Source organism: Ranitomeya variabilis, chromosome 2, assembly GCF_051348905.1.
Source record: "Ranitomeya variabilis isolate aRanVar5 chromosome 2, aRanVar5.hap1, whole genome shotgun sequence".
In the NCBI taxonomy this organism is placed as follows: domain Eukaryota; kingdom Metazoa; phylum Chordata; class Amphibia; order Anura; family Dendrobatidae; genus Ranitomeya; species Ranitomeya variabilis.
The window spans coordinates 173,259,295-173,285,072 of record NC_135233.1 but is presented as its reverse complement, the minus strand read 5'-3'; the positions used below and the strand labels follow the sequence as shown (position 1 = coordinate 173,285,072).

At 44.8% G+C, this 25,778-nt stretch overlaps 1 protein-coding gene across 2 annotated transcripts in view; it reads right to left on the bottom strand.

The window, feature by feature from the left end:
* Nucleotides 1-25,778, bottom strand: part of LOC143804781 (pecanex-like protein 2) — a 1,087,275-nt gene that overhangs the window by 415,424 nt on the left and 646,073 nt on the right. The window lies entirely within an intron of this gene.

The following is a 25,778-nucleotide window of genomic DNA, read 5'->3' as shown; positions in this document are numbered from 1 at the left end:
ACACCTGTCTATATAAGACCTCACAGCTCACAGTGCATGTCAGACCAAAAGAGAATCATGAGGTCAAAGGAACTGGCCAAGGAGCTCAGAGACAGAATTGTGGCAAGGCACAAATCTGGCCAAGGTTATAACAGAATTTCTGCAGTACTCAAGGTTCCTAAGAGCACAGTGGCCTCCATAATCCTTAAATGGAAGAAGTTTGGGACCACCAGAAGTCGTCCAGCCAAACTGAGCAATCGTGGGAGAAGAGCCTTGGTGAGAGAGGTAAAGAAGAACCCCAAGATCACTGTGGCTGAGCTCCAGAGATGCAATAGGGAGATGGGAGAAAGTTCCAAAAAGTCAACTATCACTGCAGCCTTCCACCAGTTGGGCCCTTATGGCAGAGTGGCCCTATGGAAGCCTCTCCTCAGTGCAAGACATATGAAAGCCTGCATAGAGTTACTAAAAAACACAGTAAGACCAGACTATGAGAAATAAGATTCTCTGGTCTGATGAGACGAAGATAGACCTTTTTGGTGATAATTCTAAGCGGTATGTGTGGAGAAAACCAGGCACTGCTTATCATCTGCCCAATACAATCCCAACAGTGAAACATGGTGGTGGCAGCATCATGCTATGGGGGTGTGTTTCAGCTGCAGGGACAGGATGACTCGTTGTCATTGAAGGAAACATCAATGAGGCCAAGTACAGAGATATCCTGGATGAAAACTCTTCCAGAGTGCTCTGGACCTCAGACTTGGCTGAAGGTTCACCTTCCAACAAGACAATGACCCTAAGCACACAGCTAAAATGAGTGGCTTCAGAACAACTCTGTAACCATTCTTGACTGGCCCAGCCAGAATCCTAACCTAAACTCAATTGAGCATCTCTGGAGAGAACTGAAAATGTCTATCCACCAACGTTCACCATCCAACCTGACGGAACTGGAGAGGATCTGCAAGGAAGAATGGCAGAGGATCCCCAAATCCAGGTGTGAAAAACTTGTTGCATCATTCCCAGGAAGACTCATGGCTGTACTAGCTCAAAAGGGTGCTTCTACTCAATACTGTGCAAAGGGGCTGAATACTTATGACCACGTGATATTTCAGTTTTTCTTTTTTAATAAATTTCCAAAAATTACTACATTTCTGTTTTTGTTTCAGTCAAGATGGGGTGCAGAGTGTACATTAATGAGAAAAAAATAACTTTTTTGAATTTACCAAATGGCTGCAATGAAACAAAGAGTTAAAAATGTAAAGGGGTCTGAATACTTTCTGTACCCACCGTATACAAATTCGAGGCTTCAAACAAATGTATTAATTAACACTGTGGAAAATACATGTTAAAGTATTAAATTCTTACAAATATTGGAACACCATATGACCGTCTGGTAGATAGATAGATAGATAGATAGATAGATAGATAGATAGATAGATAGATAGATAGATAGATAGATAGATACTATCTATCAGATACCTTCAGGTGTAATAGATACCTGAAAGCAAACCTGTCACAAGGTTAGACCGATATGATATAAGATCACCACCTTTAAGGCCTGATATACAGCATTTTATAATGCTGTATATGTGCCCCCAACCTGGCCTGCAAGGCAAGAAAAAGTCCTTTTATTATACTGACCCGCAGAAAGATGTGTCGGTGGTCTTGGTCTGGAGCCTCCCTTCTTTTTGCGATGCTGTCCTCCTTCTTGCTTTGTGTGGATGATGCATCCCTAAAGGTACCTTCACACTAAACGATATCGCTAGCGATCCGTGACGTTGCAGCGTCCTGGCTAGCGATATCGTTTAGTTTGACAGGCAGCAGCGATCAGGATCCTGCTGTGATGTCGCTGGTCGTTGAAGAAAGTTCAGAACTTTATTTGGTCGTCAGACCGGCGTGTATCGTCGTGTTTGACACCAAAAGCAACGATGCCAGCGATGTTTTACCCTGGTTACCAGTGTAAAATGTAAAAAAACCAAACAGTACATACTCACCTTCGCGTCCCCCGGCGTCCGCTTCCCACACTGACTGAGCGCCGGCCGTAAAGTGAAAGTACAGCACAGCGGTGACGTCACCGCTCTGCTATTAGGGGCGGCGCTCAGTCAGTGCAGGAAGCGGACGCCGGGGGACGCGAAGGTGAGTATGTACTGTTTGTTTTTTTTACTTTTACACTGGTAACCAGGGTAAACATCGGGTTACTAAGCGCGGCCTGTTATGACCCCAATGGCGAGGGTCTCAGAGGAACAAGTAAGTCTGCGACGTACAAAAATCCAGCTCATAGGGCAGTGGTAACTGGGTTGACCATATATCTACTCCTAACGCCAACACTAGAAGTAGCCGGGGAACATGCCTACGTTGGTCGCTAGATGTCTCGCGCCAGCCGGAGGTCTAACTACCCCTAGAAGAGGAAAACAAAGACCTCTCTTGCCTCCAGAGAATAGACCCCAAAAGTAGGATACAAGCCCCCCACAAATAATAACGGTGAGGTAAGAGGAAATGACAAACACAGAGATGAACTAGGTTTAGCAAAGAGAGGCCCACTTACTAATAGCAGAATGTAGTAAGATAACTTATATGGTCAACAAAAACCCTACAAAAATCCACACTGGAGATTCAAGAACCCCCGAACCGTCTAACGGCACGGGGGGAGAACTCCAGCCTCCCTAGAGCTTCCAGCAAGGTTAGGATACAGATTATGTACAAGCTGGACAAAAATGCAAACAAAAACAAATAGCAAAAAGCAAGAAAGCAGACTTAGCTTAATTTAGCAGGAACCAGGATCAGTAGACAAGAGCACAACAGATTAGCTCTGATTACAACGTTGCCAGGCATTGAACTGAAGGTCCAGGGAGCTTATATAGCAACACCCCTGACCTAACGACCCAGGTGAGCATACAAGGGATGGCAGACATTCCCAGAGTCAAATCACTAGTAACCACTAGAGGGAGCCAAAAAGATAAATTCACAACAGCGGCCCTGCACTTAGCAACCCGATGTTTACCCTGGTTACCAGGGGACTTCGGCATCGTTGGTCGCTGGAGAGCGGTCTGTGTGACAGCTTTCCAGCGACCAAACAGCGACGCTGCAGCGATCGGTATCGTTGTCTGTATCGCTGCAGCGTCGCTTAATGTGAAGGTACCTTAAGTCATCCACTCAGTCTCCCCAGCATCTCGCTCCTGTGCAGGGGTACTTTTCTGCCCTAATGAGGTCAGAGCAAAGTACTGCAGTGCACTGCGCTAAGGAAAGGTCAAAGAGCCCCAGTATATGTGCACTGCAGTACTTAAATTTGCCCTAGTCAAGGCAGAGAAGTACGCTTGTGCGGGTGCGTGATGTCAGGGAGACTGTGTGTATGATGTAGGGACCAAGACCAGCATTATAGTCGGATCCTGGTTGTCCTTGTTAGGGGGAAGCCCACCTTCAATGTACCTTAGATCTCCTTGATCAGGTAGTGAACATAGTCTATACTTCAGAAAGTTTTTTCACCTGAAAAGTCATGTAATACTGTACTCACAGCGGTGTAACCAATGGATAGGACATACTGTCAATAAATTTTATTTGAAGCATCTTCATGTGTCTTTAGGTTTGCAGCTCCTTCCCTCCATCTACTATTGGTAATAACGTCATAACTCCCAGTCTCAGGCAAACCCTCCTTCCAGCTCCTGCGCAAGTGCTGGATGTGATTCTGGCTCTTGTGCAGTGAGTGCCTTCAGCTTCCTGGTGCCTGCCACTGTGAGTTTATGCAAAGCAGTGCTGGCATGGGGCCAGCACTGTGTGATTGCATGAAATAGCTGATTGGTCTAAACTGGTCAGCTTTTAGCATAGATGTGACATACCTCCCAACTGTCCCAGATCCAGCTAGACAAATTCGGGGGGGGCTGTCCCTTGGGAGATCAGGGTTATTTCCTGACTTCAGCTGTATGTCTGCCATAAGGTCACAGATACAGCTAAACATAATGGTGGAATAGTTAGCTGTCCTTCTTTATTGTTTAGTCTGTGTAAAAACTGCCATAATATTTGCATGTCACATGATTGACAGCAATCTAGAGAGAAGACGAAGAAGACACAGGCAAGAGTTTGTGTTTATGAATCAGAGATGACTGTGAGTTTTGAAGCAGCAGATCTGTGAAGTAGCAGACCAAACATTGTAGCCTGTTTTGTAGACAGGTATTGTTCATGACTATTATACTTGATTTTATATATATACATAGATAGATAGATAGATAGATAGATAGATAGATAGATAGATAGATAGATAGATAGATAGATAGATAGATAGATACAGCGCCCCAGAGTCCTGGTCGTTGCAGTAATGTTGCTTTTCCACCAGGGGGAGTGATATTACATCTGATGGTACTAAAGGAGTTCACCTTGCCAGGTATCACAAGACACACACTACACTTCACGCTCCAGTCCACCAGGGGGAGCCTTGCTCCTATCTATTAGGGCACTCCTCACATTCAGGTAAAACTGGTGGGTTGGATAGGAAGTTAGTCAGAAAAAAACTGGGCTTCGCCCAAGTAACTTCTAGTCAGTGAGAAGCTGACTGGGCTCGGCCCAGGCAAGACCTGTCAGACAGACAGGGGGAAAAAGGAGGAACATCTGAGCTGCAGACAGAGGGTCCCTGTCAGGGGTGGGATCCTGGCAGAGGTCTAGCACGAGACAGAAAGACACGGAGCTGCGCCTGCACCCCATGCGGCAGAATCATAAGAAAGGACAAGAAAGGAATTGTATTGTGGAGAGTGAGAAACGAAGTCACAGCACAAGGAGATAATACCGGGAGGAGTTCTGTCCCAAGATCAGCAGCCTCCTTCTGAGGCGCGTAACCGGTGGCTGGAACACCGAGGGAGTAATTGACTCTACGCATTACTTCAGAGACCGGCAGGACAGTCAATTCCAATTCCACCATGAAGCATGGAGGAGGAGGTGTGATGGTGTGGGTGTGGGGGTGCTTTGCTGGTAACACTGTTGAGGATTTATTCAAAATTGAAGGTATACTGAACCAGCATGGCTACCACAGCATCATGCAGCGGCATGCTATTCCATCCGATTTACATTTAGTTGGACCATCATTTATTTTTCAACAATGGCCCAAACACACCTCCAGGCTGTGTAAGGGCTATTTGACCAAGAAGGAGAGTGATGGGGTGCTACGCCAGATGACCTGGCCTCCACAGTCAGATCTGAACTTAATCGAGATGGTTTAGGGTGAGCTGGACCACAGAGTGAAGGCAAAAGGGCCAACAAGTGCTAAGCATCTCTGGGAACTCCTTCAAGATTGTTGGAAGACCATTCCCAGTGACTACCTCTTGAAGCTCAACAACAGAATGCCAAGAGTGTGCAAAGCAGTCATCAAAGCAAAAGGTGGTTACTTTGAAGAACCTAGAATATAAGACATAATTTCAGTTGTTTCACACTTTTTTATTAAGTATATAATTCCACCTGTGTTAATTCATAGTTTTGATGCCTTCAGTGTGAATTTACAATTTTCATAGTCATGAAAATACAGAAAAATCTTTAAATGAGAAGGTGTGTCCAAACATTTGGTCTGTACTGTATATATATATATATCTATATATATATATATATATATATATATATATATATATATATTTATTTATTAAAGCATATATTATATGCATGTGAGAACCTTGATTACTACTACAGAGTGAAATCATATATAGAGAGAGAGAGATTACCAGCGCCACAGGATGGGCCATTTATATGGAAACACCTAAATAAAATGGGAATGGTTGGTGATATCAACTTCCTGTTTGTGGCACATTAGTTTATGGGAGGGGAAAAACTTTTCAAGATGGGTGGTCACCATGGCGGCCATTTTGAAGTTGGCCATTGTATATCAAACATTATTTTTTTCAGTTGGAAGAGGGTCATGTGACACATCAAACTTATTGAGAATTTCACAAGAAAAACAATGGTGTGCGTGGTTTTAACATAACTTTATTCTTTTATGAGTTATTTACAAGTTTATGACCACTTATGAAATGTGTTCAAAGAGCTGCCCATTGTGTTGGATTGTCAATGCCACCCTCTTCTCCTACTCTTGACACACTGATAGCAGCACTGCAGAAGAAATGCTATCACAGGCTTCCAGTATCTGTTGTTTCAGATGCTGCACATCTCCTATCTTCACAGCATAGACAATTGCCTTCAGATGACCCCAAAGATAAAAGTCTAAGGGGGTCAGATCGGGAAACCTTGGTGGCCATTCAACTGGCCCACGATGATCAATCCACTTTCCAGGAAACTGGTCATGTAGAAATGCTCGGACCTGACACCCATTATGTGGTGGTGCACCATCTTGGGAGTCAGATCCAAGCATTCCTTCATGAACAAAATCCTATTAAAAACACCTCTCAGGACTGTATATTCTGGAGCCTGCTTCTCCGGGTTTCACATCACCAAGGCTAGGCACCTTGGTGACATATATACTCCATCCAGGACCAATCCAGCTACCTACTTACATACTCCCCTCTGTCAAAAGCAAGGTGGCTGGGTATCTTCTGCCACCATACAATGAACCCTTGAAAGGGCTGCATTCCCATACTCTTCCCAGACCTATGATTCAATTGAAAGCTAAAGTTCTGAACAGCTAAGAACCACCGTAAAGGTACCTTCACACTAAACGATATCGCTAGCGATCCGTGACGTTGCAGCGTCCTGGCTAGCGATATCGTTTAGTTTGACACGCAGCAGCGATCAGGATCCTGCTGTGATATCGCTGGTCGTCAGACCGGCGTGTATCGTCGTGTTTGACACCAAAAGCAACGATACCAGCGATGTTTTACACTGGTAACCAGGGTAAACATCGGGTTACTAGGCGCAGGGCCGCGCTTAGTAACCCGATGTTTACCCTGGTTACCAGTGTAAAATGTAAAAAAAAAAAACAGTACATACTCACCTTCGCATCCCCCGGCGTCCGCTTCCCACACTGACTGAGCGCCGTAAAGTGAAAGTGAAAGTACAGCACAGCGGTGACGTCACCGCTCTGCTGTTAGGGCCGGCGCTCAGTCAGTGCAGGAAGTGGACGCGAAGGTGAGTATGTACTGTTTGGTTTTTTTACATTTTATGCTGGTAACCATGGTAAACATCAGTTTACTAAACGCGGCCCTGCGCTTAGCAACCCGATGTTTACCCTGGTTACCCGGGGACCTCGGCATCGTTGGTCGCTGGAGAGCGGTCTGTGTGACAGCTTTCCAGCGATCAAACAGCGACGCTGCAGCGATCGGCATCGTTGTCGCTATCACTGCAGCATCGCTTAATGTGAAGGTACCTTAACTTCTGGGTTTTGTTTCCTTTCTTTCCCTGCATTCATCTCAGTAGGGCATGGTCAGACACCAATCTAAATTTCCTTCCCAACAGGTAGTATTTAAAAGTGTCCAATGCCCTCTTTATTGCTAGGCATTCTTTTTCCATTATGCAGTAGTTGATCTCATACGTGGACAGCTTCTGACTTGGTTACATGACAGGGTGCTCCTCCCGATAATTTCCTGGGACAAGACCACACCCAGCCAGACTAACTTCATGGAGAAGTCAGGAGTCACCAACACTGGCTGTCTGCGGTGAACCCGCTTCAGTTCCTGAAGGGCTGCACCATCTTCCGAGGACCATTTAGCTATCGCTGACTTAGCACCTTTTCATGAGATTTGTCAGAGGGGCTGCTATCAGAGCAAACTTAGGGACAAATCTTCAGTAGTAGCCCATGATACCCAGGAAGGTTCTGACTTGCTCTTTCAAGAGGGGTTGTGACCCACTCTGAATCGCATCTACATAATTTATTTGTGGTTTTAGCCCATCTCTGTCCACATACTAGCCTATACACAGTGCCTTGCGAAAGTATTTGGCCCCCTGGAACTTTTCAACCTTTTCCCACATATCATGCTTCAAACATAAAGATACCAAATGTAAATTTTTGGTGAAGAATCAACAAGTGGAACACAATTGTGAAGTGGAACGAAATTTATTGGTTATTTAAAATTTTTGTGCAAATTCAAAAACTGAAAAGTGGGGCGTGCAATATTATTCGGCCCCTTTACTTTCAGTGTAGCAAACTCTCTCCAGAAGTTCATTGTAGATCTCTTAATGATCCAATGTTGTCCTAAATGCCTGATGAAGTTAAATATAATCCACCTGTGTGTAATCAAGTCTCCGTATAAATGCTCCTGCTCTGTGATAGTCTCAGGGTTCTGTTTGAAGCACAGAGAGCATCATGAAGACAAAGGAACACAACAGGCAGGTCCGTGATACTGTTGTGGAGAAGTTTAAAGCTGGATTTGGATACAAAATGATTTCCAAAACTTTAACCTTGACCCACCAAGTGCTTCACAGAAGTTTATAATGTAGAGCCGTAAAAATAAAAAATCATATTTTTTCACAAAAATTATATTTTCGTCCACAATATTTTATTTTCCCAAGGGTAACAGAAGAAAATTGGACCCCAAAAGTTGTTGTGCAATTTGTCCTGAGTACGTTGATACCCCATATGTGGGGTAAACCACTGTTTGGGCGCATGGCAGAGCTCAGAAGGGAAAGAGCGCTGTTTGACTTTTCAATGCAAAATTGACTGGAATTGAGATAGGACGCCATGTCGCGTTTTGAGAGCCTCTGATGTGCCTAAACAGTGGAAATCCCCCACAAGTGACACCATTTTGGAAAGTAGACCCCCTAAGGAACTTATCTAGATGTGTTGTGAGAACTTTGAACCTTCAAGTGTTTCACTACAGTTTATAACGCAGAGCCGTGGAAAATAAAAAATCCTTTTTTTCCACAAAAATTATTTTTTAGCCCCCAGTTTTTTATTTTCCCAAGGGTACCAAGAGCAATTGGACCCAAAACGTTCTTGTCCAATTTGTCCTGAGTATGCTGATACCCCATATGCTGGGGTAAACCCCTGTTTGGGTGCACGGGAGATTTCGGAAAGGAAGGAGAACTGTTTTACTTTTTCAGCGTAAAATTGGCTGGAATCCATGTCGCGTTTGAAGAGCCCCTGATGTGCCTAAACATTGGAAACCCCTCAATTCTAACTCCAACCCTAACCTGAACACACCCCTAATCCTAATCCTAACCCAAACCATAACCCTAACCACACCCCTAACCCGAACACACCCCTAACCCTAATCCCAGCCCTAACCACACCCCTAACCCCAACACACCCCTAACCCTAATCCCAACCCTAACCACACCCCTAACTCCAACACACCCCTAACCCTCATCCCAACCCTAATTCCAACCGTAAATGTAATCTAAACCCTAACCCTAACTTTAGCCCCAACCCTAACCCTAGCTTTAGCCCCAACCCTAACTTTAGCCCCAATCCTAACACCAACTTTAGCCCCAACTGTAACCCTAACTTTAGCCCCAACCCTAACCCTAAGTTTAGCCCCAACCATAGCCCTAACTTTAGCCCCAACCCTAACCCTAACTGTAGCCCCAACCCTAACTGTAACCGTAACCCTAACTTTAGCCCCAATACTAACCCTAAATTTAGCCCCAACCCTAACTTTAGCCCCAACCCTAACTGTAGCCATAACCCTAATTTTAGCCCCAACCCTAACCCTAATGGGAAAATGTAAATTAATATATTTTTTAATTTTATTATTTTTCCCTAACTAAGGGGGGTTTGATTTACTATTTATAGCGGGGCTTCTTAGCGGATTTGTATGATTGGCAGCTGTCACACACTGAAAGACGCTTTTTTATTGAAAAAAATAGTTTTTGCGTCTCCACATTTTGAGAGCTATATTTTTTCCATATTTTGGTTCACAGAGTCATGTGAGGTCTTGTTTTTGTGGGACGAGTTGACCTTTGTATTGGTACCATTTCCAGGCATGTGACATTTTTTGATCGCTTTTTATTCCGATTTTTGTGAGGCAGAATTACCTTTTTTTTTGGGGTGGGGGGGGCGTTTAAACCATTCCGCGTTTGGTAAAATTGATAAAGCAGTTTTATTCTTCGGGTTAGTACGATTACAGCGATACTTCATTTATATAATTTTTTTTATGTTTGGTCGCTTTTATACGATTAAAAACTATTTTATTTAAAAAATAATTATTTTTGCATCGCTTTATTCTGAGGGCTATAACTTTTTTATTTTTTCACTGATGATGCTGTATGGTAGCTTGTTTTTTGCGGGACAAGATGACATTTTCAGTGGTACCATGTTATTTTATATCTGTCTTTTTGATCGCGTGTTATTCCACTTTTTGTTGATAATAAAGCGTTGTTTTTTTCCTTTTTTTTTTTTTACAGTGTTCACTGAAGGCGTTAACAAGTGGGACAGTTTTATAGGTCTGGTTGTTTTGTTACGGACACGGCAATACTAAATATGTGCACTTTTATTGTTTTTTTTATTTAGATAAAGAAATTTATTTATTTGAACAATATATTTTTTTCTTTATTTAAGATTTTTTTTTTTTAAACATGTAAATATTTTTTTTTGTAATTTGTCCCAGGGTGGGACATCACTGTATTATGTCAGACCGCTGATCTGACACTTTGCAAAGCACTGTGCCAGATCAACGATCTGACAGGCAGTGCTCCAGGCTTGCCAACGCTGGCTCTGAGCAGGCGCTTGCAAGCCACCTCCCGGCAGGACCCGGAAGGAGCCCCGTGGCTATTTTGGATCCGGGGTCTGCAGGGAGGAAGACGTAGGAGACCCTCTGAACAACGCGATCACATTGCGTTATTCTGAGGGTTTAAGGGAAGCACGCAGGGAGCCCCCTCCCTGCGTGATGCGTCCCTATGCCACCGGAACGATGCGATCATGTTTGATCGCAGTGTTCCAGGGGTTAATGTGCCGGGAGCGGTTTGTGACCGCTCCTGGCACATAGTGCCGGATGTCAGCTGAAATAATCAGCTGATACCCGGCGGTGATCGGCCTCGCTCCCCCCGTGAGGCGGTGATCGCCTATGACGTACTTTCCCGTGTTAGGGCTAGCGGAACGCACCAAGTAATAGGGTGATAGATACGAGGTGCGTTTGCACCCCGGGGTCCACCATGCAGAGATACCTGCTTCAAGTAATGGCAGATGGACACTGAGCTCACACAAGCGTTAAACTTCATCCCGTGTGAAATGAAGACGAGCTCTGTTGCCTCACAGAGTCGCGCTGTACACAGGGACTAAAACCCTAACTAAAAGTTGTGCTTACTCTGGAACTCTTCTGTGCTAACCGCACACATGAAGGAACCAGATGCTAAGCCAAGGCTAATTGCTCCCACTGTTGCTAGCTGCCTGCCTGAGTGTACAGCCCAAGGCTAAACAGACTCACACCACTTATATACAGTGTGACAGAGTATCCACTGGCAACTGCCAAACACAAATGATACTAGCGCATGGCTGTGCAGCCATGCAAACCTTTCATAGCTGTAGCAGTTCAGGACCTTCCTAGTAGACCAATAGGAGCTGCTACTGGACCTGAGCATGTGACTCCCGACCTCCAATGAGAGGTCTTCCCCTGGGCATGCTCAGGAGGGGAAAAGCAGGACTTAGTCCCAGGAGCGCCTGCTCGCAGCCGAACAGCACTAGTTTTAACCAAACGTGCAGTATCTGTCCTGGCCAGGCACTGGGACAGACATCTCCGCTGAGCAGGCTCCACTGTGGCTGGAGAAGAATGGGAGACCGTAGCGGACAAGGCTCGAGATTTCCCCTGTGCAGCAGCAGGAACTCGACACCTAACATCCTGTCCCTGGAAATTAAGTCCCAGGTCACCTCGAAGGGATAGTATGTCATATGGGATTAAGGGGTTAAACATCCCAAGGAGCACTGTGCAAGCAATCATATTGAAATGGAAGGAGTATCATAACACTGCAAGTCTACCAAGGCCTGGCTGTCCCTCTAAAGTTTCATCTCAAACAAAAAGAAGACTGATCAGAGATGCAGCCAAAAAGGCCCATGATCATTCTGGATAAACTGCAGAGATCTACAGCTGAAGTGGGAGTCTGTCTGTAGGACAACAATCAGTCGTACACTGCACACATCTCGCCTTTATGGAAGAGTGGCAAAAAGAAAGCAATTTCTCAAAGATATCCATAAAAAGTGTAATTTAAAGTTTGCAACAAGCCACCTGGGAAACACACCAAGTATGTGGAAGAAGGTGCTCTGGTCAGATGAAACCAAAATCGTACTTTTTGGCAACAATGCCAAACGATATATTTGGCATAAAGGCAACACAGCTCATCACCCTGAACACACCATCCCCACTGTCAAACATGGTGGTGGCAGCATCATGGTTTGGGCCTGCTTTTCTTCAGCAGGGAAAGGGAAGATGGTTAAAATTAATGGGAAGATGGATGGAGCCAAATACAGGACCATTCTTGAAGAAAACCTGTTGGAGTCTGCAAAAGACTTGAGACTGGGACGGAGATTTGTCTTCCAACAAGACAATGATCCCAAACTTTAAGCAAAATCTACAATGAAATGGTTCACAAATAAATGTATCCAGGTGTTAGAATGGCCAAGTCAAAGGCCAGACCTCAATTCAATCATGAATCTGTGGAAAGAGCTGAGAACTACTGTTCACAAACGATCTCCATCAAACCTCACTGAGCTCGAGCTGTTTGCCAACGAAGAATGGGCAAGAATTTCAGTCTCTCAATGTACAAAACTGATAGAGACATACCCCAAGTGACTTGCAGCTGTAATCGCAGCATAAGGTGGCGCAACAAAGTATTAAGTTAAAGGGGCCGAATAATATTGCACGCCCCACTTTTCAGTTTTGAATTTCCACAAAAATTTAAAATAACCAATAAATTTCGTTCAACTTCACAATTGTGTTCCACCTGTTGTTGATTCTTCACCAAAAATTTACATTTGGTATCTTTATGTTTGAAGCATGATATGTGGGAAAAGGTTGAAAAGTTCAAGGGAGCCAAATACTTTCACAAGGCACTGTACTTGGCTTCCTCCATCCCCATGGCACACTTCTTTTAGTTGACGGTAAATCCCACCTCCTCAGAGCATCAGGTATTGCCTGGATTTTGCTCAGATGACTTCCCAAATCCTGTCAGAATATTATGATGTCATCCAGGTAGGCCACTGTGTAATATTTGTCAGAAGCAAGGACCCAGCCCAATGCCCTCTGAAATGTGGCCTGAGCCACTTGCAACCCAAAAGGCATCCTGATGTACTGGTAACATCCATCTGAAATTGAGAAGGCGGTTTTCTCCTTGCATTTATGGCTCTACAAAAAATATTTTGCAGTTTATTGTGGTTCTGTTATGACCTGGTGGTTACGGAGTAGCACTGAGATGACCTGGTGGGTAAAACCAATCATGGACAAGCTCCGAGGAGGTGGCAGCTCCACCAACAACAATCACAGTTATGACCTGGTGATTACGGAGCAGCACAGAAATGACCTGGTGGGTAAAATGTACAAGCTCTGAGGAGGTGGTAGCTTTACTGACCGCAATCCCTACTCCTAACACCAACACTAGAAATAGCCGTGGGACGTTCCTATCTCTGCCTAGATGCCTCGACACAGCCTAAGAACTAACTACTCCTGAAGATGGAAACGGAAAACTATCTCGCCTCAGAGAAACCCCCAAAAGGAAAGATAGCCCCCCACAAATATTAACGGTGAGTGGAGAGGGAAATGACAAACTCAGAAATGAAAATAGATTTCAGCAAAGGAGGCCAACACTATCTAAATAGACAGAGATAGAAAAGGATACTGTGCGGTCAGTATAAAAACTAAAATCCACGCAGAATTTACAAAAATAACCTCCACACTGACTCACGGTGTGGAGGGGCAAATCTGCACCCCAGAGCTTCCAACTAGCCTGAATATTTCATAATGACAAGCTGGACAAAAAAGACATAACTTAAACCTGAACAGAAGGTCAAAAGCAGGGATACACCCAAGAACTAGCAGAACTTATCTTAGGCTGAAATGGACTGGCCAACAGAGTACTTCCAGGAGAGGACTGAATCTAACAGGAAAACATTGACAGCTGGCATCGACTACAGACTAGAGCCCAGTTAAATAACAAGGCCAGGTAACCGACTAGTGAAGGCAGCTGCTAAGTTCCACTCAAAACCACCAGAGGGAGCCCAAGAGCAGAACTCCCAAAAATACCATTCATAGCCCCAGGATGGAGCCCAAGAACGGAATTCACAACAGTACCCCCCCCTTGAGGAGGGGTCACCGAACCCTCACCAGAGCCCCCAGGCCGATCGGGACGAGCCAAATGAAAAGCACGTACTAAATCGGCAGCATGGACATCGGAGGCAAAAACCCAAGAATTATCCTCCTGGCCATAACCCTTCCACTTGACCAGATACTGAAGTTTCCGCCTCGAAAGACGAGAATCCAAAATCTTCTCCACCACATATTCCAACTCCCCCTCAACCAACACCGGAGCAGGAGGGTCAACGGAGGGGACCATGGGCACCACATACCTCCGCAACAAAAATCTATGGAACACATTATGAATGGAAAAAGAAGCTGGAAGGGCCAAACGAAAAGACACCGGATTGATAATTTCCGAAATCCTATAAGGACCAATAAAACGAGGCTTGAACTTAGGGGAAGAGACCTTCATAGGAACATGACGAGAAGAAAACCAGACCAAATCCCCAACCCGAAGCCGGGGACCAACACACCGACGGCGGTTAGCAAAACGTTGAGCCTTTTCCTGAGACAATGTTAAATTGTCCACCACATGAGTCCAAATCCGCTGCAACCTGTCCACCACAGAATCTACCCCAGGACAGTCCGAAGGCTCAACCTGCCCTGAAGAAAAACGAGGATGATAGATGATCATGTGGGGCAGCATGGTGGCACAGTGGATAGCACAGCAGCCTTGCAGCGCTGGAGTCCTGGGTTCAAGCCCCACTAAGGACAACATCTGCAAAGAGTTTGTATGTTCTCTCCGTGTTTGCGTGGGTTTCCTCCGGGTTCTCCGGTTTCCTCCCACATTCCAAAGACATACTGATAGGGAATTTATATTGTGAGCCCCATTGGGGACAGTGACCATAATGTGTGAAAACTGTAAAGCGCTGCGGAATATGTTAGCGCTATATAAAAATAAAGATTATTTATTTATTATTTATTTATGAAAACCGAAGTTACAAAAAAAAGGCGAAACCAAGGTAGTCGAACTAGCCCGATTATTAAGGGCAAACTCGGCCAACGACAAAAAGGTAACCCAATCATCCTGATCAGCAGACACAAAGCATCTCAAATAGGTTTCCAAGGTCTGATTGGTTCGCTCCGTCTGTCCATTTGTCTGAGGGTGAAATGCCGAAGGAAAAGACAAATTAATGCCCATTCTAACACAAAAGGACCGCCAAAACCTAGAAATAAACTGGGTACCTCTATTAGACACAATATTCTCCGGAATACCATGCAAATGAACCACATGCTGAAAAAGTAAAGGAACCAAATCAGAGGAGGAAGGCAACTTAGGCAAAGGTACCAAGTGGACCATTTTAGAAAATCGGTCACAAACCACCCAGATGACAGACATCTTCTGAGAAACAGGAAGATCAGAAATAAAATCCATGGAAATATGCGTCCAGGGCCTCTCAGGGATAGGCAAAGGCAAAAGCAACCCACTAGCACGAGAACAGCAGGGCTTAGCCCAGGCACAGGTCCCACAGGACTGCACGAAGAAACGCACATCCCATGACAAAGAAGGCCACCAAAAGGACCTGGCAACCAAATCTCTGGTGCCAAAGATCCCAGGATGACCAGCCAATACAGAACAATGAATCTCAGAAATCACCTTACTAGTCCATCTATCAGGAACAAACAATTTCCCTACAGGACAGCGGTCGGGTCTATCAGCCTGAAACTCCTGAAGCACCCGCCGCAAATCAGGGGAGATAGCAGAAAGAATCACCCCCTCCTTGAGAATACCAGCCGGCTCAGGGACTCCCGGAGAATCAGGCAAAAAACTCCTAGACAGGGCATCAGCCTTCACATTCTTAGATCCCGGAAGATACGAGACCACAAAATCAAAACAAGAGAAAAACAAAGACCACCGAGCCTGTCTAGGATTCAACCGCTTGGCAGACTCTAGGTAAATCAGATTCTTATGATCGGTCAAGACCACAACACGATGCTTAGCTTCCTCAAGCCAATGTCGCCACTCCTTAAATGCCCACTTCATAGCCAACAACTCCCGATTGCCGACATCATAATTACGCTCAGCAGGCGAAAACTTTCTGGAGAAGAAAGCGCACGGTTTCAACACAGAGCCATCAGAATTTCTCTGAGACAGAACAGCTCCTGCCCCAATCTCCGAAGCGTCAACTTCAACCTGAAAAGGGAGAGAAACATCTGGCTGACGCAACACAGGGGCAGAAGTAAAACGACGCTTAAGCTCCTGAAAGGCCTCCACAGCCGCAGAGGACCAATTCACCACATCAGCACCTTTCTTGGTCAAATCGGTCAGAGGTATAACCACAGTAGAAAAATTAGCAATGAAGCGGCGATAAAAATTAGCAAAGCCCAAAAATTTCTGGAGGCTTTTCACAGATGTGGGTTGAGTCCAATCATAAATAGCCTGGACCTTAACAGGGTCCATTTCAATAGCCGAGGGAGAAAAAATGAACCCCAGAAAAGAAACCTTCTGAACTCCAAAAAGGCACTCCTTCACAAACAGTGCATTAGCACGAAGAATCTGAAACACCATCCTGACCTGCTTCACATGAGTGTTGTGAATTGGGTTTCTGGGCTCCCCCGGTGGTCACTGGTGGTACTGAACTTGTGTGCTTCATCTCCTCTGTTCACCTGTTTCCATCAGGATGTGGGAGTTTTCTATTTAACCTTGCTCCTCAGTAATTTCTATGCCGGCCAACAATGTTACCAGAAGCCTTTCTGTTGCATGTTCCTGCTCCTAGACTACTATCAGCTAAGTTGGACTTGTAGTCCTAAGTTTGTTTTGCATTTTTGTTCCAGTTCTCTGTTTTTGAATATTTCTGAGGCTGGAAGCTCTTGTGAGCTGAAATTGCCACTCTAGTGTCATGAGTTGATATTAGAGTCTTAAAGTAATTTCAGGATGGTGTTTTGAAAAGGGTTTTCAGCTGACTGTGAAGTTCCCTTTTCTGTCTTCCTACTATCTAGTAAGCGGACCTCAATTTGCTAAACCTATCTTCATACTTCGTATGTCAATTTCCTCTAAAATCACCGACAATATATGTGGGGGCTACTGTCTGCCTTTTGGGGAAAATTTCTCTAGAGGTAAGCCAGGTCTGTATTTTTCTCTGCTAGGGTCAGGCAGTCCTCCGGCTGGCGCTGGGCGTCTAGGGATAAAACGTAGGCACGCTACCCGGCCACTGTTAGTTGTGTGGTAGGTTTAGCTCACAGTCAGCTCGAGTTCCCATCTTCCAAGAGCTAGTCCTTTTGTATGCTTTACTACGGTCTCTTGCCATTGAGAACCATGACAGTTTGGCCGGCCAAGGGTTAAAATAATTGGCAGAAGAAAGGAGAGAAAAGAAGTCTGCAGAGAATTTTTTTTTTTTTTTTTTCCTGAGTTTGCTCATTAGTTGATTTCTTGCATCTCTGCTTACTGCAGCCTTCGTCTCTCTCTCCTTCTAATCCTTGAATGGTTCTGATTTCACCTGATAAAAATGGATCAGCAGAGTTTAGCTACAGGTTTGAATAATCTCGCTATGAAGGTTCAAAGTTTACAGGATTTTGTAATTCATGCTCCTATATCTGAACCTAGAATTCCTTTACCTGAATTTTTCTCCGGGGATAGATCTCGCTTCCAGAATTTCAAACATAATTGTAAATTATTTTTGTCTCTGAGATCTCGCTCCGCTGGAGATCCTGCACAGCAGGTCAGGATTGTAATTTCCTTGCTCCGGGGCGACCCTCAGGATTGGGCATTTGCTTTGGCACCAGGGGATCCTGCGTTGCTCAATGTGGATGCGTTTTTCCTGGCATTGGGGTTGCTTTATGAGGAACCTCATTTAGAGATTCAGGCTGAAAAAGCCTTGATGGCCCTGTCTCAGGGGCAAGATGAGGCTGAAATATACTGCCAAAAATTTCGTAAGTGGTCTGTGCTTACTCAGTGGAATGAGTGCGCCCTGGCGGCGAATTTCAGAGAGGGTCTCTCTGATGCCATTAAAGATGTTATGGTGGGGTTCCCTGTGCCTACAGGTCTGAATGAGTCCATGACAATGGCCATTCAGATTGATCGGCGTTTGCGGGAGCGCAAACCTGTGCACCATTTGGCGGTGTCTACTGAGAAGACGCCAGAGATTATGCAATGTGATAGAATTCTGTCCAGAAGCGAACGACAGAATTTTAGGCGAAAAAATGGGTTGTGCTTCTATTGTGGTGATTCAACTCATGTTATATCAGCATGCTCTAAACGTACTAAGAAGGTTGATAAGTCTGTTTCAATTGGCACTTTACAGTCTAAGTTTATTCTGTCTGTGACCCTGATTTGCTCTTTATCGTCTATTACCGCGGACGCCTATGTCGACTCTGGCGCCGCTTTGAGTCTTATGGATTGGTCCTTTGCCAAACGCTGTGGGTTTAATTTAGAGTCTCTGGAAGTTCCTATACCTCTGAAGGGTATTGACTCCACGCCATTGGCTAGTAATAAACCACAATACTGGACACAAGTAACTATGCGTATTAATCCGGATCACCAGGAGATTATTCGCTTCCTTGTGTTGTATAATCTACATGATGTGTTGGTGTTTGGATTGCCATGGCTGCAATCTCATAACCCAGTCCTCGACTGGAAAGCAATGTCTGTGTTAAGCTGGGGATGTCAGGGGATTCATGGGGACGTACCTTTGGTTTCCATTTCGTCATCTATTCCCTCTGAGATTCCGGAATTTTTATCTGATTATCGTGACGTTTTTGAGGAGCCTAAACTTGGTTCACTACCTCCGCACAGAGATTGTGATTGTACTATAGATCTGATTCCGGGCAGTAAGTTTCCAAAGGGTCGTTTATTTAATCTATCTGTGCCTGAACATGCTGCTATGCGGGAATATATTAAGGAGTCCTTGGAAAAGGGACATATTCGTCCTTCGTCATCTCCCTTAGGAGCCGGTTTTTTCTTTGTATCTAAAAAAGATGGCTCTTTGAGGCCGTGTATTGATTATCGGCTTTTGAATAAAATCACGGTTAAATATCAGTATCCTTTGCCACTGCTTACTGATTTGTTTGCTCGAATAAAGGGGGCCAAGTGGTTCTCTAAGATTGATCTTCGTGGGGCGTATAATTTGGTGCGAATTAAGCAGGGGGATGAGTGGAAAACCGCATTTAATACGCCTGAGGGCCATTTTGAGTATTTAGTAATGCCTTTTGGTCTTTCAAATGCCCCTTCAGTCTTTCAGTCTTTTATGCATGACATTTTCCGTGAATATTTGGATAAATTTATGATTGTGTATCTGGATGATATTTTGATTTTTTCGGATGACTGGGACTCTCATGTCCAACAGGTCAGGAGGGTTTTTCAGGTTTTGCGTTCTAATTCCTTGTGTGTAAAGGGTTCTAAGTGTGTTTTTGGGGTTCAAAAGATTTCGTTTTTGGGGTACATTTTTCCCCCTCTTCCATTGAGATGGACCCTGTCAAGGTTCAGGCTATTTGTGATTGGACGCAACCCTCTTCTCTTAAGAGCCTTCAGAAGTTTTTGGGCTTTGCTAATTTTTATCGTCGATTTATAACTGGTTTTTCTGATGTTGCTAAGCCGTTGACTGATTTGACTAAGAAGGGTGCTGATGTTGCTCATTGGTCCCCTGCTGCTGTGGAGGCCTTTCGGGAGCTTAAGCGCCGCTTTTCCTCCGCCCCTGTATTGCGTCAGCCTGATGTTACTCTTCCTTTTCAGGTTGAGGTCGACGCTTCAGAAATCGGAGCTGGGGCGGTTTTGTCGCAGAAAAGTTCCGACTGCTCCGTGATGAGACCTTGCGCGTTCTTTTCTCGTAAATTTTCGCCCGCTGAGCGAAATTATGATATTGGTAATCGGGAGCTCTTGGCTATGAAGTGGGCTTTTGAGGAGTGGCGTCATTGGCTTGAGGGGGCTAGACATCAGGTGGTGGTATTGACCGACCACAAGAATTTGATTTATCTTGAGTCTGCCAGGCGCCTGAATCCTAGACAGGCGCGCTGGTCGTTATTTTTCTCTCGATTTAATTTTGTGGTTTCTTACCTACCGGGTTCTAAAAATGTGAAGGCGGATGCCCTTTCTAGGAGTTTTGAGCCTGATTCCCCTGGTAATTCTGAACCTACAGGTATCCTTAAGGATGGGGTGATATTATCTGCTGTTTCCCCAGACTTGCGACGGGTCTTGCAGGAGTTTCAGGCGGATAGACCTGATCGTTGCCCGCCTGGTAGACTGTTTGTTCCGGATGATTGGACCAGTAGAGTCATCTCGGAGGTCCATTCTTCTGCGTTAGCTGGTCATCCTGGAATCTTTGGTACCAGGGATTTGGTGGCTAGGTCCTTCTGGTGGCCTTCCCTGTCGCGAGATGTGCGAGGTTTTGTGCAGTCTTGTGATGTTTGTGCTCGGGCCAAGCCTTGTTGTTCTCGGGCTAGTGGATTGTTGTTATCTTTGCCTATTCCGAAGAGGCCTTGGACTCACATCTCCATGGATTTTATTTCTGATCTCCCTGTTTCTCAGAAGATGTCTGTCATCTGGGTGGTGTGTGACCGTTTCTCTAAGATGGTCCATTTGGTCCCCTTGCCTAAATTGCCTTCCTCATCCGAGCTGGTTCCTCTGTTTTTTCAAAATGTGGTTCGCTTGCATGGTATTCCGGAGAATATCGTTTCTGATAGGGGAACTCAATTCGTGTCTAGATTTTGGCGAGCATTCTGTGCTAGGATGGGCATTGATTTGTCTTTTTCGTCTGCTTTCCATTCTCAGACTAATGGCCAGACCGAGCGAACTAATCAGACCTTGGAGACTTATTTGAGGTGTTTTGTGTCTGCGGATCAGGATGATTGGGTTGCCTTTTTGCCCTTGGCGGAGTTTGCCCTCAATAATCGGGCTAGTTCTGCCACCTTGGTTTCTCCTTTCTTCTGTAATTCGGGGTTTCATCCTCGTTTCTCTTCCGGTCAGGTGGAGTCTTCGGATTGTCCTGGAGTGGATGCTGTGGTGGAGAGGTTGCATCAGATTTGGGGGCATGTGGTGGACAATTTGAAGTTGTCCCAGGAGAAGACTCAGCAGTTTGCCAACCGCCGTCGTCGTGTTGGTCCTCGTCTTTGTGTTGGGGACTTGGTGTGGTTGTCTTCTCGTTTTGTCCCTATGAAGGTTTCTTCTCCTAAGTTTAAGCCTCGGTTCATCGGCCCGTACAAGATATTGGAGATTCTTAACCCTGTGTCCTTTCGTTTGGACCTCCCTGCATCTTTTTCTATTCATAATGTCTTCCATCGGTCATTGTTGCGCAGGTATGAGGTACCGGTTGTGCCTTCCGTTGAGCCTCCTGCTCCGGTGTTGGTTGAGGGTGAGTTGGAGTACGTTGTCGAGAAGATCTTGGACTCCCGTGTTTCCAGACGGAGACTTCAGTATCTGGTCAAGTGGAAGGGCTACGGTCAGGAGGATAATTCTTGGGTGACAGCCTCTGATGTTCATGCCTCCGATTTGGTCCGTGCCTTTCATAGGGCTCATCCTGATCGCCCTGGTGGTTCTGGTGAGGGTTCGGTACTGTTGTGAATTGGGTTTCTGGGCTCCCCCGGTGGTCACTGGTGGTACTGAACTTGTGTGCTTCATCTCCTCTGTTCACCTGTTTCCATCAGGATGTGGGAGTTTTCTATTTAACCTTGCTCCTCAGTCATTTCTATGCCGGCCAACAATGTTACCAGAAGCCTTTCTGTTGCATGTTCCTGCTCCTAGACTACTATCAGCTAAGTTGGACTTGTAGTCCTAAGTTTGTTTTGCATTTTTGTTCCAGTTCTCTGTTTTTGAATATTTCTGAGGCTGGAAGCTCTTGTGAGCTGAAATTGCCACTCTAGTGTCATGAGTTGATATTAGAGTCTTAAAGTAATTTCAGGATGGTGTTTTGAAAAGGGTTTTCAGCTGACTGTGAAGTTCCCTTTTCTGTCTTCCTACTATCTAGTAAGCGGACCTCAATTTGCTAAACCTATCTTCATACTTCGTATGTCAATTTCCTCTAAAATCATCGACAATATATGTGGGGGCTACTGTCTGCCTTTTGGGGAAAATTTCTCTAGAGGTAAGCCAGGTCTGTATTTTTCTCTGCTAGGGTCAGGCAGTCCTCCGGCTGGCGCTGGGCGTCTAGGGATAAAACGTAGGCACGCTACCCGGCCACTGTTAGTTGTGTGGTAGGTTTAGCTCACAGTCAGCTCGAGTTCCCATCTTCCAAGAGCTAGTCCTTTTGTATGCTTTACTACGGTCTCTTGCCATTGAGAACCATGACACATGAGACTCCCAATCATCGGAAAAAACCAAAATATCATCCAAATATACAATCATGAATTTATCCAGATAATTCCAGAAAATATCACGCATAAAGGACTGAAACACAGATGGAGCATTAGAGACCCCGAAAGGCATCACAAGATATTCAAAATGGCCTTCGGGCATATTAAATGCTGTTTTCCATTCATCACCCTGTTTGATGCGGACAAGATTATACCCCCCTCGAAGGTCAATCTTGGTAAACCAGCTAGCCCCTTTAATCCGAGCAAACAAATCAGAGAGCAAAGGCAAAGGGTACTGGAATTTGACAGTGATCTTATTGAGAAGGCGATAATCTATACAGGGCCTCAAGGAGCCATCCTTCTTGGCAACAAAAAAGAACGCCGCTCCCAATGGTGACGAAGACGGGCGAATATGCCCCTTCTCCAAGGACTCCTTTACATAACTCCGCATAGCGGCTGGCACAGACAGATTGAAAAGTCGGCCCTTAGGGAACTTACAGTCAGGAATCAAATTAACAGCGCAATCACAGTCCCTATGAGGAGGCAGGGGACTGGATTTGGGCTCCTTAAATATATCCTGGAAATCCGACAAAAACTCAGGAACTTCAGAAGAAGGGGACGAGGAAATTGACATCAGAGGAATGTCACTATGTATCCCCTGACAACCCCAACTAGTCACAGACATAGATTTCCAATCCAGCACTTGATTATGTACCTGTAACCATGGAAACCCCAGCACAACCACATCATGCAAATTATGCAACACCAAAAAGCGAATATTTTCCTGATGTGCTGGAGCCATGTTCATGGTTAACTATGTCCAGTACTGAGGTTTGTTCTTGGCCAATGGTGTAGCATCAATCCCCCTCAAGGGAATAGGGCTCTGCAAAGGCTCCAAGGAAAAACCACAGCGCTTGGCAAATTCTAGGTCCATTAAGTTCAGGGCAGCGCCAGAATCCACAAATGCCATTACAGAAAAGGACGACAATGAGCAAATCAGGGTAATAGACAAGAGAAATTTAGGCTGTACAGTACTGATGGTAACCGACCTAGCAACCCTCTTAGTATGCTTCGGGCAGTCAGAGATAGCATGAGTAGCATCACCACAGTAAAAACACAGCCCATTCTGACGTCTGAACTCCTGCCGTTCTGCTCTCGTCAAAATCCTATCACATTGCATAGGCTCAGAACTCTGCCCAGAGGACACCGCCATATGGTGCACCACCATACGTTCACGTAGGCGTCGATCAATCTGAATGGCCAGAGACATTGATTCATTCAAACCAGCAGACGTGGGGCACCCCACCATAACATCTTTCAGGGTTTCAGAAAGACCCTTTCTGAAAATAGCTGCCAGGGCATCCTCATTCCATTTTGAAAGCACAGACCACTTTTTAAATTTCTGACAATATATTTCTACTGCTTCCTGACCCTGACCAAGAGCCAGCAAGATTTTTTCTGCCTGATCCACAGAATTAGGTTCGTCATAAAGCAGTCCAAGCGCTTGAAAAAATGAATCTACATTGAGCAATGCAGGATTCCCTGGCTCAAGCGAGAATGCCCAGTCCTGCGGGTCTCCGCGCAGCAGAAAAATAACAATCTTCACCTGCTGAATGGGGTCACCAGAGGAACGGGGTCTCAGAGCAAAAAACAATCTGCAATTATTTTTAAAGTTCAAAAACTTAGATCTATCCCCAGAAAACAAATCAGGGATAGGAATTCTAGGCTCAGAAACAGGAGTTTGAATAACATAATCTTGGATACTCTGTACCCTTGCAGCGAGATGATCAACACGCGCAGACAGACCCTGAACCTCCATATCAGCACCAAGCTCCTGAACCATCCAAAGATCAAGGGGAAAAAAAAGGACAAAACAGGCAACAAGGAAAAAAAACAATGAGTCAGAACTTTCTTTTCCCTCTTTTGAGATGCATTTAACACATTGTGAGCCAGCTGTACTGTTATGACCTGGTGGTTACGGAGTAGCACTGAGATGACCTGGTGGGTAAAACCAATCATGGACAAGAACTAACTACCCCTGAAGATGGAAACGGAAAACTATCTCGCCTCAGAGAAACCCCCAAAAGGAAAGATAGCCCCCCACAAATATTAACGGTGAGTGGAGAGGGAAATGACAAACTCAGAAATGAAAATAGATTTCAGCAAAGGAGGCCAACACTATCTAAATAGACAGAGATAGAAAAGGATACTGTGCGGTCAGTATAAAAACTAAAATCCACGCAGAGTTTACAAAAATAACCTCCACACCGACTCATGGTGTGGAGGGGCAAATCTGCACCCCAGAGCTTCCAACTAGCCTGAATATTTCATAATGACAAGCTGGACAAAAGAGACATAACTTAAACCTGAACAGAAGGTCAAAAGCAGGGATACACCCAAGAACTAGCAGAACTTATCTTAGGCTGAAATGGACTGGCCAACAGAGTACTTCCAGGAGAGGACTGAATCCAACAGGAAAACATTGACAGCTGGCATCGACTACAGACTAGAGCCCAGTTAAATAACAAGGCCAGGGAACCGATTAGTGAAGGCAGCTGCTAAGTTCCACTCAAAACCACCAGAGGGAGCCCAAGAGCAGAACTCCCAAAAATACCAGTCATAGCCACAGGATGGAGCCCAAGAACGGAATTCACAACAGGTTCACAGCCAAACAATGAATAAACAGAAATAATATTCCCAACGTTTCGGCCTTTATGGCCTTTTTCAAGGATTTTTTCTAAAGAGAAAAACATAAAGAATTTACCATATAACCGGTATGACGGATCTTACAAAATATATATATACATACACACACATAGATTTGTTATTAATTTTTCATAAATCATAAACACATAAATAATTGCAACATATGGTCATAATTTATATATCCTGTAATATACAACATAATGATCAATTATACTGAAATCACACAAATGAATAAAGGATGTGAATCCACCTATGAAAGAAAATAACAAAATGGGGGTGCGAACACAGGTTCATAGATATGAAGCCAGAATGTGTCCAATGAGATATGTTGGTCCCTAGCACCAGCTTAGAGACAGGGATATAAATAAAAATATAATATAATAGTATTTCAATATTTTTATATTGGAGAGGTATATACTAGGTTGTAAGATTATGGTCCAGAGATCATAAAAATGGAAAATATAACAAAAAATGGGAAGAATATATGTACATCCAATTTTAGTAAGAGTCAGCCTGTCAGCATTTTCAGTGGACAGGCGGATGTGTTAATCAGTTATAATTCCACCAGCGGCACTAAAAACTCGCTATGACAGAACGCTAGCAGCAGGGCAGGCCAGCACCTCCAAGGCATAGAGAGCCAGTTCTTGCCACGTGTCCAGCTTGGATACCCAAAAATTAAAAGGTACAGAGGAATCTCAGATGACGTTTGTACAATCTGCAAGGTATTCCCTC